Source organism: Rhinopithecus bieti, unplaced genomic scaffold (assembly GCF_001698545.2).
Source record: "Rhinopithecus bieti isolate Rb0 unplaced genomic scaffold, ASM169854v2 scaffold_4640, whole genome shotgun sequence".
Classification (NCBI taxonomy): domain Eukaryota; kingdom Metazoa; phylum Chordata; class Mammalia; order Primates; family Cercopithecidae; genus Rhinopithecus; species Rhinopithecus bieti.
Window position 1 is genome coordinate 692,739 of NW_016804643.1, and position 11,647 is coordinate 704,385.

Genomic DNA, 11,647 nt, shown 5'->3' on the forward strand with positions numbered 1-11,647 from the left:
TTTTTTGTTCATATGTCTTACTGCTGGTTTCCTCCCTACAATGATCCTATTGTCCAGCCACTCCCTTATCTTTTTGATGGTAAAGATAATTATCAATAAATACTAAGGGAACTCAGAGGCCGGTGCCGGCGTGGGTCCTCTGTAAGCTGAGCGCCGGTCCCCTGGGCCCCGCTTTTCTTTCTCTACACTTTGTCTCTGTGTTTTATTCCTTTTCTCAAGTCTTTCGTTTCCACCTAACGAGAAACACCCACAAGTGTGGAGGGGCAGGCCACCCCTTCACTAGCGTACAGCACAGTGACTATAGTTAATAATACTGCATTTTTTTTGTGCTCGCTTTGGCAACACATATACTGAAATTGGAAGTATACAGAGATTGACATGGCCGCAGAGCAAGGATGACATGCAAATTCATGAAACAGTCCACGCTTTTTTTTTTTTTGAGATGGAGTCTCGCCTTGTCGCCCAGGCTGGAGTGCAGTGGCGCGATCTCAGCTCACTGCAAGCTCCACCTCCCCGGTTCACGCCATTCTCCTGCCTCAGCCTCCCAAGTAGCTGGGACTACAGGCGCCGCCACCACACCCGGCTAATTTTTTTGTATTTTTAGTAGAGGCGGGGTTTCTCCGTGTTAGCCAGAATGGTCTCGACCTCCTGACCTCGTGATCCGCCCGCCTCGGCCTCCCAAAGTTCTAGGATTACAAGCGTGAGCTACCACGCCCGGCCCCAAGCTTTTCTTTCTGAGGAAAAAAACACTGTATTTTCATTTGAAATTTGCTAAGATAATAGATCTTAATTGTCACCACTAACCCTCTACCACCCTACTAAATAACTGTGTGAGGCGATAGATGTGTAATTTTGTTTTGTTTTGTTTTTTTTTGAGACGGAGTCTTGCTCTGTCACCCAGGCTGGAGTACAATGGTGCAACCCTGGCTCACTGCAACCTCTGCCTCCCAGATTCAAGCAATTCTCCTGCCTCAGCCTCCTGAGTAGCTGGGACCACCTGGTTGTGCCACTATGCCCGGCTAATTTTGTATTTTAGTAGAGACGAGGTTTCACCATGTTGGTCAGACTGGTTTTGAACTCCTGACCTCATGATCTGCACACCTCAGCCTCCCAAAGTGCTGGGATTACAGATGTAAGCCACCGCACCCGGTCTTTTTTTTTTTTTAAGACAAGGTCTTGCTCTGTTACCCAGGCTAGAATGCAGTGGCAAAATCATAGTTCACCCTTACCACAAACTCCCAGGCTCAAACAATCCTTCCACCTCAGCCTCCCAAGTAGCTAGGACTACGGGTGCATCACCATACCTGGCTAAAGATGGGGTCTTGCTATGTTGCCCACACTGGTCTTGAACTCCTGGCCTCAAGTGATCCTCCCACCTCAGCCAAAGTGCTGGGATTTCAGATATGAGCCACCATGCTCAGCCATGTTTCTTATAAATAAGTACATCTTTTACATAACCTCAATACAGTCAGGAAATTTCCATTACTACTTGAATATATACAAAATTTTATTTGTCAAGTTCAAGCTTCATCAATTGCTTTGCAGCAAAAGGATCTAGTTCAGGGTCATGCTTAGTTGTCACATGGTGTTAGGCACCTTTAGTCTGGTATAGTTCTTCAGTCTTTCTTTAGTGACCTTGACACTTTTGAATATTACAGGTCAGTTGCTTTGAAGAAGATCCCTCAACTTGGGATTGTTTAATGCTTCCTTATGATTACATTTAAGTTATGTATCTTCCACAGAAATATCAAAAGTAATGTGTTCTTCTAATCACATTCTGTGCCAAGTGGTATACAATTTTGATTTATCCTATTACTGATGCTGTTGGGAGCAGGTCCCCAAAATCTGGTCATAAACTGGCCCCAAACTGGCCGTAAACAAAATCTCTGCAGCACTGTAGCATGTTCATATTGGCCCTCACGCCTAAGCTGGAAGGTTGTGGGTTTACGGGAATGAGAGCAAGGAACACCTGGCCCGCCCAGGGCAGAAAACCACTTAAAGGCATTCTTAAGTTACAAACAATAGCATGAGCAATCTGTGCCTTAGAGACATGCTCCTGCTGCAGTTAACTAGCCCAACCTCTTCCTTTAATTCGGTCCATCCCTTCATTTCCCATAAGGGATACTTTTAGTTAATCGTATATCTATAGAAACAATGCTAATGACTGGTTTGCTGTTAATAAATACGTGGGTAAATCTCTGTTTGGGACTCTCAGCTCTGAAGGCTGAGAGACCCCTAATTTCCCATGTCACACCTCTATATTTCTGTGTGTGTCTTTAATTCCTCTAGCGCTGCTGGGCTAGGGTCTCCCTTACTGAGCTGGTCTCGGCAAGTGGCGTCCATCGTGGGGGGCTCAAATCCAGGTTAAAGGGTGGCCGGAGCAACGGTTGGAAAGGAAAACTGGCTGGAGGACACCCGAGTACTCTTAAGCAATCCCCGTGGTGAGTAAGAAGGGGAGCTCGGAAGCCTCGGGGTAACAGTGGGACAGGTACGGGGTCTGGTTCATTCTGCCCTGGAACTTTTCACACTGATGAGGAGGAAGAATGAGAGTACAGTGAAGTAATAGAAGAGGTTACAGAGCATGTTTATTGAGCTTCAGCTAAAGCTAAAGTGGCAAAGGAAGGAGAGGTTCATCCCTACCCTTCTGCACCCCTCATTATTATTTTGAAGAAAAGACCCTCCCGATCTTTCTTTTCCAGAGGACACTGGGCAAAAGTAGTTGCCCCAGTGACTGTTCGAGCAGTGCCTGGAGTGACCATTCTTAGTTCTATCCAGGCAGGAATTCACAAGCTAGACGAGAAGGTGATTTAGAGGCTTGGCAGTTCCCTGTTAGAATACACCCCCCAGATGAACAGGGAAATATTATAGCTACATTAGAGCCTTTTCCTTTTAAATTACTCCAAGAATTTAAACAAGTTTTAAATCAGCATGGACCAGGTTCTCCTTTTGTAATGAGGCTGTTAAAGAATGTTGCTGTTTCCAGTCGGATGATTCCTACTGACTGGGACGCTCTTACTCGAGCTTGTCTAACTCCTGCTCAGTTCTTACAATTTAAAGCTTGATGGGCAGATGAAGCTTCCATTCAGGCTGTTCACAATGCCCAGGCCTATCCTCAAATTAATATAACTGCAGACCGACTTTTGGGGTCTGCGGCTGGGCTGGTTTAGATGCACAAGTGGTCATGCAGGATGAGGCCATAGAACAGCTTAGAGGAGTGTGCATTAGAGCTTGGGAAAAAATCACTTCAGGTGGGGAAAATACCCTTCCTTTAGTGCTATAAAACAGGGACCAAGAGAACCATATGTCGATTTTATAGCTTGGTTACAGGAGTCTCTTAAAAGATGATTGCAGATTTGGCTGCTCAGGATACAGTGCTGCAGTTACTAGCTTTCGACAATGCTAATCCCAAGTGCCAGGCTGCTCTGTGACCTATCAGAGGGAAAGCACATTTAGTTGATTATACCAAGGCCTGTGATGGTATTGGAGGTAATCTGCATAAGGCTACTCGGCTAGCCCAGGCAATGGCAGGACTGAGAGTGGATACTCCGTTTCCTGGGGCTTGTTTTAACTGTGGGAAGTATGGTTATACTAAAAAAGAATGTAGAAAAAAGCAGCGAGTCAGGCCGCCAGAGATGGGAAAAAAGAAAACTGTTGAACCTGAAACATGTACAAAATGTAAAAAAGGAAAACATTGGGCTAGTCAGTGTCACTCTAAGTTTGATAAAGATGGGAACCTGATTTCGGGAAACGCCATAAGGGGCCCATCCCGGGCCCCATTCTAAACCGGGGCATTTCCAGCTCAGGCCATTCCCTCATCCCTGTACAATGTCTGTCGCCCGCCACAGCCAGTAGTGCCACAGTAGATTTATGCTGCACAAACGCTGTGAGCCTTCTGCCTGGGGAGCCCCGCAAAAGGTCCCAACAGAAGTCTGAACTCTTGCCAGCGGGGACAATAGGATTGCTTTTAGGAAGGCCTAGTTTAAGTTTAAAAGTAGCATGCAAATACATACAGGAGTCATTGATTCAGATTACAATGGGGAAATTCAGACTTATATCTACTTCTGTTCCCTGGAAAGCAGAGCCAGGAGCGTGTATAGCACAGCTTCTGATTGTGCCATATGTGGGAATGGGAAAAGTGAAATTAAATGAACAGGAGGATTTGGAAGCGCAAATAAACAAGGCAAAGCAGCTTATTGGATAAATCAAATTACTGATAAACATCCTACCTGTGAAATAACTATTCAGGGAAAGAAATTTAAAAGTTTGGTAGATACAGGAGCGGACATTTCAATCATTTCTCTACAGCACTGGCCGTCCGCGTGGCTAATTCAACCCACTCAATTTAACATAGTTGGAGTTGGTAAAACCCCTGAAGTATATCAGAGTAGTTATATTTTGCATTGTGAAGGGCCCAATGGACAACCTGGGACTATTCAACCAATTTTAACTTCTGTACCTATACATCTATGGGAAAGAGATTTATTACAACAATGGGGAGCACAAGTTCTAATTCCAGAAGAATTATATCGCCCTCAAAGTCAACATACAATGCATGAAATGGGGTATGTCCCTGGTATGGGACTAGAAAAAAATTTGCAAGGTTTGAAAGAACCGCTTCAAGTGGAAAAACAAAGTTCCCGCCAAAGATTAGGAAATAATTGTTGATGGCAGTCATTGTTAAGCCTCCAGAACCTACACCTTTAAAATGGTTAACAGATAAGCCAACTTGGATAGAACAATGGCCGCTAAGTAAAGAGAAACTGGAGGCTTTGGAGAAATTAATTACTGAATAATTAGAAAATGAGCACATAGCTCCAACATTTTCCCCTTGGAATTCTCTAGTTTTCGTAATTAAGAAAAAAATCAGGTAAATGGAGAATGTTAACTGACTTAAGAGCTATCAATTCAGTTATACAACCTATGGGAGGTTTACAACCAGGTTTGCCTTCTCCTGCTACAGTTCCAAAAAATGGGCCTTTAATAGTCATAGATTTAAAATACTGTTTCTTTACTATCCCTTTAGCTGAGCAAGACTGTGAATGGTTTGCATTTACAGTTCCTGCAGTAAACAACGGCAGCCTGCTAAGTGTTTTCATTGTTTTACAGATGGGTTTAGTAATGGTAAAGCTTCTTATTCTGGATCAAAAAGTAAAGTTTTCCAGACGCCCTATACTTCAACTCAAAAGCAGAGCTTGTGGCTGTAATTAAGGTATTGACTGCTTTTGATATGCCTTTTAATGTGATTTCATACGTGGCTCATTCCACACAGTTAATTTAAAATGCTCAGTTATGATTTCATACAGATGAACAACTGATGACTTTATTTACCCAATTGCAAACAGCAGTTAGGAGTAGAATGCACCCTTTTTGCATCACTCACGTTAGGGCTCATACACCTCTTCCAGGACCTTTGACTGCAGGGAATCAAATGGCTGATTGCCTAGTTGCTACTGCAATATCTAATGCTAGACACTTTCACAATTTAACCCATGTTAATGCCTCTGGTCTCAAACACAGATGCTGCATTACCCAGAAAGAAGCTAAAGCTATTAAATAATAACTTAGGGTAGAGGTTATGCTTGTGTTTGTCCAGGCAAAAATCAAATCAACAGCTGATTTGGATACCATCAAGACACCTGAAACCTTCTCATGAGCCAGATGCTGAAGAAGAGACTCCAGGAGGATCCCGAGTCGGACCTCCCCGGTTGCAGCCATGTCGAGACTGACACTAAGGAAGACCCCAACTGTCATGAACAACACCCATTGGACACAGTCACCCACCTGGGGACAGATCAAGAAGCTGTCACAGTTGGTGGAAGAAAACCTGAGGAAAGCAGGACAACCAGTCACAATGAGTAATTGAACGGTAGCTGTGATAGCGGTTATCACCACTGCCATGAGGATTCCTTCAACAAGGGCTGACACAGAGAACAACTGTACTTATTGGGCATATTTATCAATCTTGGCTGGCAATAATGCCTGGATGTAATCACTCTATGACATAGTTACACATGCTTTCTGATCTCAGTATTTACCATAATAAATCTGCTCCTATAATTGAGGCATACCGCCCTCAAAAACCTATTTGCAAACAGGATTGGACCCAGTTAGAAAAAAATGAACGTACTTGTTCAGGAAGATTGCATTGCAGAACAGGCAGAGGTGCTGCACAATGATTCCTGTGGAATCATTATTAATTGGTCCCCTAAGGGGATGTTTAGCTTGCATTGCACCTCTCAGTCTCTGTGCCACAGTCACACTGTGTTCAGATGATCTGAACAAAACGGTCAGATGGTAGAAATGATAAGAAGTACGGCAAAAGTTCCTATTATCTGGAACCATGGCGGTATAGTGGCACCTCAACCTCAAATGGTATGGCCCGCTCTCGACTCTTAGCATAAGGATTTAAAATTAAAAGAACAAATATTTAAAGCATCCCAGGCACACCTGACCTTAATGCCAGGAACTGGCGTGCTTAAAGGAGTTGCAGACAGATTAGCAGCTAGTAACCCATTAGAATGGATAAAAACACTTGGAAGCTCTGTATTTCAATCATGATTGTGCTTTTAATCTGTGTTGTTTTGTAGCAGGATGAGCCACAGACAAAACTCTTCAGAACCGAGCTAAAGAAGGAAGGGCTTTATTCGTCCGGGAGCATTGGCAAGACTTCTGTCTCAAGAGCCGAGCTCCCCCAGTGAGCAATTCCTGTCCCTTTTAAGGGCTCACAGCTCTAAGGGGGTGCATGTGAGAGGGTCGTGATTGATTGAGCAAGCAGGGGGTACGTGACTGGGGGCTGCATGCACCAGTAATTAGATGGGAACAAAACAAGATAGGGATTTTCACAGTGCATTCCTATACAATGTCTGTAATCTATAGATAACAGAACCAATTAGGTCAGGGGTCGATCTTTAACTACCAGGCCCAGGGTGTGGCGCCGGGCTGTCTGCCTGTGGATTTCATTTCTGCCTTTTAGTTTTTACTTCTTATTTTTTTGGAGGCAGAAATTGGGCATAAGACAATATGAGGGGTGGTCTCCTCCTTTAGTTTGTCTTTGTATGGCCTGAAGATGTGGATCCTGACTCCTGCTCATCCACGGTGAGAAGTAGCTCACCGTGACGAAACTGCCTTTGCTTTTATCGATTTGCAAATCAGAGAAGGGGGACATGTTGGGAGCAGGNCAGGCATGCACCACCATTTTTTTTTTTTTTTTTAGTGAAGACGGGGTCTCACTGTGTTATCCAGGATGGTCTCATCTCCTGACTTTGTGATCCACCCGCCTGAGCCTCCCAAAGTGCTGGGATTACAGGCATGAGCCACCACCCCCTGCCAAAGGCATTCTTAAGCCACAAACAATAGCATGAGTGATCTGTGCCTTAGGGACATGCTCCTGCTGCAGTTAAGTAGCTCAACCTCTTCTTTCATTTGGCCCATCCCTGCATTTCCCATAAGGGATACTTTTAGTTAATAGTATCTATAGAAACAATACTAATGACTGGTTTGCTGTTAATAAATACATGGGTAAATCTCTGTTCGGGGCTGTCAGCTCTGAAGGCTGTGAGACCCCTGATTTCCCACTTCACACCTCTATATTTCTGTGTGTGTGTCTTTAATTCCTCTAGTGTCATTGGGTTAGGGTCTCCCCCACCGAGCTGGTCTCAGCACAATGCTTATTCTGATTAGTTGATTAAGGTGATGTCTGTCAGGTTTCTCCACCATGAGGTTCTCTTTCCCTATTTGTAATTAAGAAGTATTTTACAGGAAAACTATGTAAATAGCCCATTCTTTATCAAATTGTCAATGTATTTAGATAAGTGGATGTGCAGAAAAAAGACAACATAGTTCTGAGATTTCTATCCTTACAAAGACTTCTATGCAAAGTTGGCCCTTGGTTGACGTCTGGGAACATGACTAGTAAACAATTCCCTACACTGATATAAAACCTTTCCTAAACATTAAGTGAGACTCACTGTGCCGAAATTTCTTATATAAATAATGTGGTTTATGGCTGGGTGTAGTGGCTTATGCCTGTAATCCCAGTCCTTTGGGAGGCCGAAGCAGGCAGATCACTTTAGGTCAGGAGTTCAAGACCAGCCTGGCCAATATGGCGAAACTCCATCTCTACTAAAAAAAATACAAAAATTAGCCTGGCATGGTGGTGTATTTCTGTAGTCCTAGATGTTCAGGAGGCAGGAGAATCACTTGAACCTGGGAGGTGGAGGTTGCAGTGAGCCAAGACTATGCCACTGCACTCCAGGCTGGGCAACAGCGTGAGACTCCATCTCAGAACAAACTATTTGTGGTTTATGCCGAACCCCTAGTTTCCTTCTGGGAGTCCGGATTTTTGGAATGTGCTAGGCAGAGGATGCCTACATGACCTGTGCCAGTAAAAGCCTTGGGTGTTGGTTCTCTAATGGGCCTCCCTGGTAAGTCACTCTTTGCATGTCTCATCACAATTCATTGCCGGAGGAATTAAGAATAATTCCACTGTGGTACAGTCTTGGAAACTTGTGCTTGTTTCCTCCAGACTTTGTTCCATGCACCTTCTCCCTTAACTGATTTTGTTGCATATCCTTTCTGTAATAAATCACAGACATAGGCCGGGCACGGTGGCTCATGCCTGTAATCCCAGCACTTTGGGAGTCCCAGGCAGGTGGATCACCTGAGGTCAGAAGTTCAAGACCAGCGTGGCCAACATGGCAAAACTAAAAAAAAATACAAAAATTATCTGGGTGTGGTGGTGGGTGCCTGTAAGCCCAGCTACTCAGGAGGCTGAGGCAGGAGAATCACTTGAACCTGGGAGGCAGGGGTTGCAGTGAGCCGAGATGGCCATTGCACTCCAGCCTAGGCAACAAGAAGAAAACTCCGTCTCAAATAAAATAATAAAATAAAATAAAATAATAAAATAAATCGCAGACATGAGTGTGACCTTTTTTTGCCAAGTTACTTATCATATGAGAAGAGTATGACTATTTACTGAGTCCTGTGAGTATGTCTAGTGAATCCCCAAACAGAGACCCCTGTCTTAGTCGTCTTAGGCTGTTTGGGTGGCTATTGTTACCTGGTGTCATGCCTACTTGAAATAGCTGAATTTCTACCCCACCCTAACTCTGCTTATCTTTAAGAAACAGGACGTCTGTGTTAAAAAGTTCACTTTGTTACTAGACCAGCTGAGACTGGTTCAAACCAAGATAGCCGACCAAACGATTTCAAAAAGACCTCAGCTAGTCAGGAGTTTGAGACCAGACTGGCCATCATGGTAAAACCCTGTCTCTACTAAAAATACAAAAAATTAGACGGGTGTGGTGGCAGGCGCCTGTAATCCCAGCTACTCGGAGAATCTCTTGAACCCGGGAGGCAGAGGTTGCAGTAAGCAGAGATTGTACCATTGCACCCCAGTCAGGGCAACAAGAGTGAAACTCCATAAAAAAAAAAACAAAAAACCCTCAGGCTTTGTTAAATCTCATTTTCATGCTAAATGAGACTGACCGTGACAACGACACTGGCCATGAGAATGACCAGAAGCCATAAAAGGACAAAAAGGAAGGCAGGGCTCCAGTTCTGAGGAGTTCACTGCTCATTTCCAGAAAATATATGAATATTCCTCTGCTGGAGCGTGGTAGTTCAATCACAGCTCCCTGCAGCCTTTAACTCCTGTGGTCAAGTCATCCTCCTGCCTCAACCTCCCATGTAGCTGGGATTACAGGCATGTGCCAATGTGCCCAGCTAATTTTTAAATTTTTGTAGACACAGGGCCTCACTATGTTTCCCAGGCTGTTCTTGAACTTCTGGCTTCAAGAGAACCTCCTGTCTCCATGTCCCAAAGTGCCAGGATTACATACATGAGCGATTGCATGCCAAGGCGAGAAACCTTGTATTTTAACCCCCTCATCCCTCACTAGTCAAGAAGTTGATTTGTGAGCCAAACTCCCGTTTCTCAATTGTGCGGCCATTGAATAAAGCCTGCACTACTTGACACTCACTTTTGGTTTTGCATATTGGCCTTGTGGCACCGAACAGGGAAAGACCCCATTTTATGGGGAACCGACTTTGTGGGTAACAATATAACAAAATATCATAAACCAGGTGGCTTACAAACAGCACATTATTTCTGACAAATTCCAGAGGGTAAGAAGTTCGGCCGGGCACAGTGGCTCACGCTGTCATCCCAGCACTTTGGGAGGCCGAGGTGGGCAGGTCATGAGGTCAGGAGATGGAGACCATCCTGGCCAACATGGTGAAACCCCATCTCTACTAAAAATACAAAAATTAGCTGGGCATGGTGGCACATGACTGTAGTCCCAGCTACTCAGGAGGCTGAAGCAGGAAAAGTGCTTGAACCCAGGAGGCGGAGGTTGCAGTGAGCCAAGATGGCACCACTGCACTCCAGCCTGGTGACAGAACTAGACGCCGTCTCAAAAAAAACAAAACAAAACAAAAAAAGAAGTCCAAGATTAAAGTACCAACAGGTTCATCATCCAGTGAAGCCCTACCTCCTGGCTCCCAGATGGGGTCTTCTTGCTGTGTCCTCACGTAGTAGAAGGGGTAAATGAAGTATAAGGGCACTAATCCCATTCATGAGGGCTCCACCCTCATGACATAATCACTTCCCAAAGGCCCAACTTCCTGATTCAATCACCTTGGGGGTTAGGATTTCAACATACACATTTCAGAGGGACACATCTGGCCATAGCTATGGATGCTAGGTTGCAATCACTGATGAAGGAGGTCATTGCTCCCAGGCTGTCTGAGAAGACTGGGACTATATGTACATTTGTGTACATACACATCTAAATATGTCTATATATCTATATATTGACAACTACTAGTTTATATCAATGCCTCCAATTCCAGTTCATCATTCTCCTTTCTATAACTCCCTACTCTGACAGCAAGAAAGCTGGCTTTTGATATCCTATTTTTCACAACCTAACCACAACCTTATCAGATTTTATTACAAGAATAAAACATAAATCAAATGCGAGGACTTAGGTAATAGTACTATAATATATATAAGAAACATGCTGTACACTAGCTCAAACTTCTTTTCTCCTATTTTATTTTTTGAGACAGAGTCTTGCTCTGTCGCCCAGGCTGGAGTGCAGTGGCATGATATCAGCTCACTGAAACCTCTGCATCCTGGGTTCAAGTGATTCTCCTGCCTCAGCCTCCCAAGTAGCTCAGATTACAGGCACCCGCCACCACACCCGGCTAATTTTTGCATTTTTTAGTAGAGATGGGGTTTCACCATCTTGGCCAGGCTTGTCTTGAACTCCTGACCTTGTGATCCACCAGCCTCGGCCTCCCAAAGTGCTGGGATTACAGGAGTGAGCCACCGCGCCTGGCCCCTTTTCTCCTTTTTTAAAAAACTGGTATAAGCCAGGTGCGGTGGCTCATGCCTGTAATCTCGGCACTTTGGGAGGCCAAGGCAGTGGATCACGAGGTCAGGAGATTGAGAGCATCCTGGCCAACATGATGAAACCCCATGTCTACTTAAAATACAAAAAAATTAGCTAGGCATGGTGACGCATGCCTGTAATCCCAGCTACTCGGGAGGCTGAGGCAATTGTTTCCTGCCTAATAGATTTAGGACTGTTCTGGAAAAGAAGATAACTTGCGTGATAGTCAAAATATCTATTAAATTCATCAC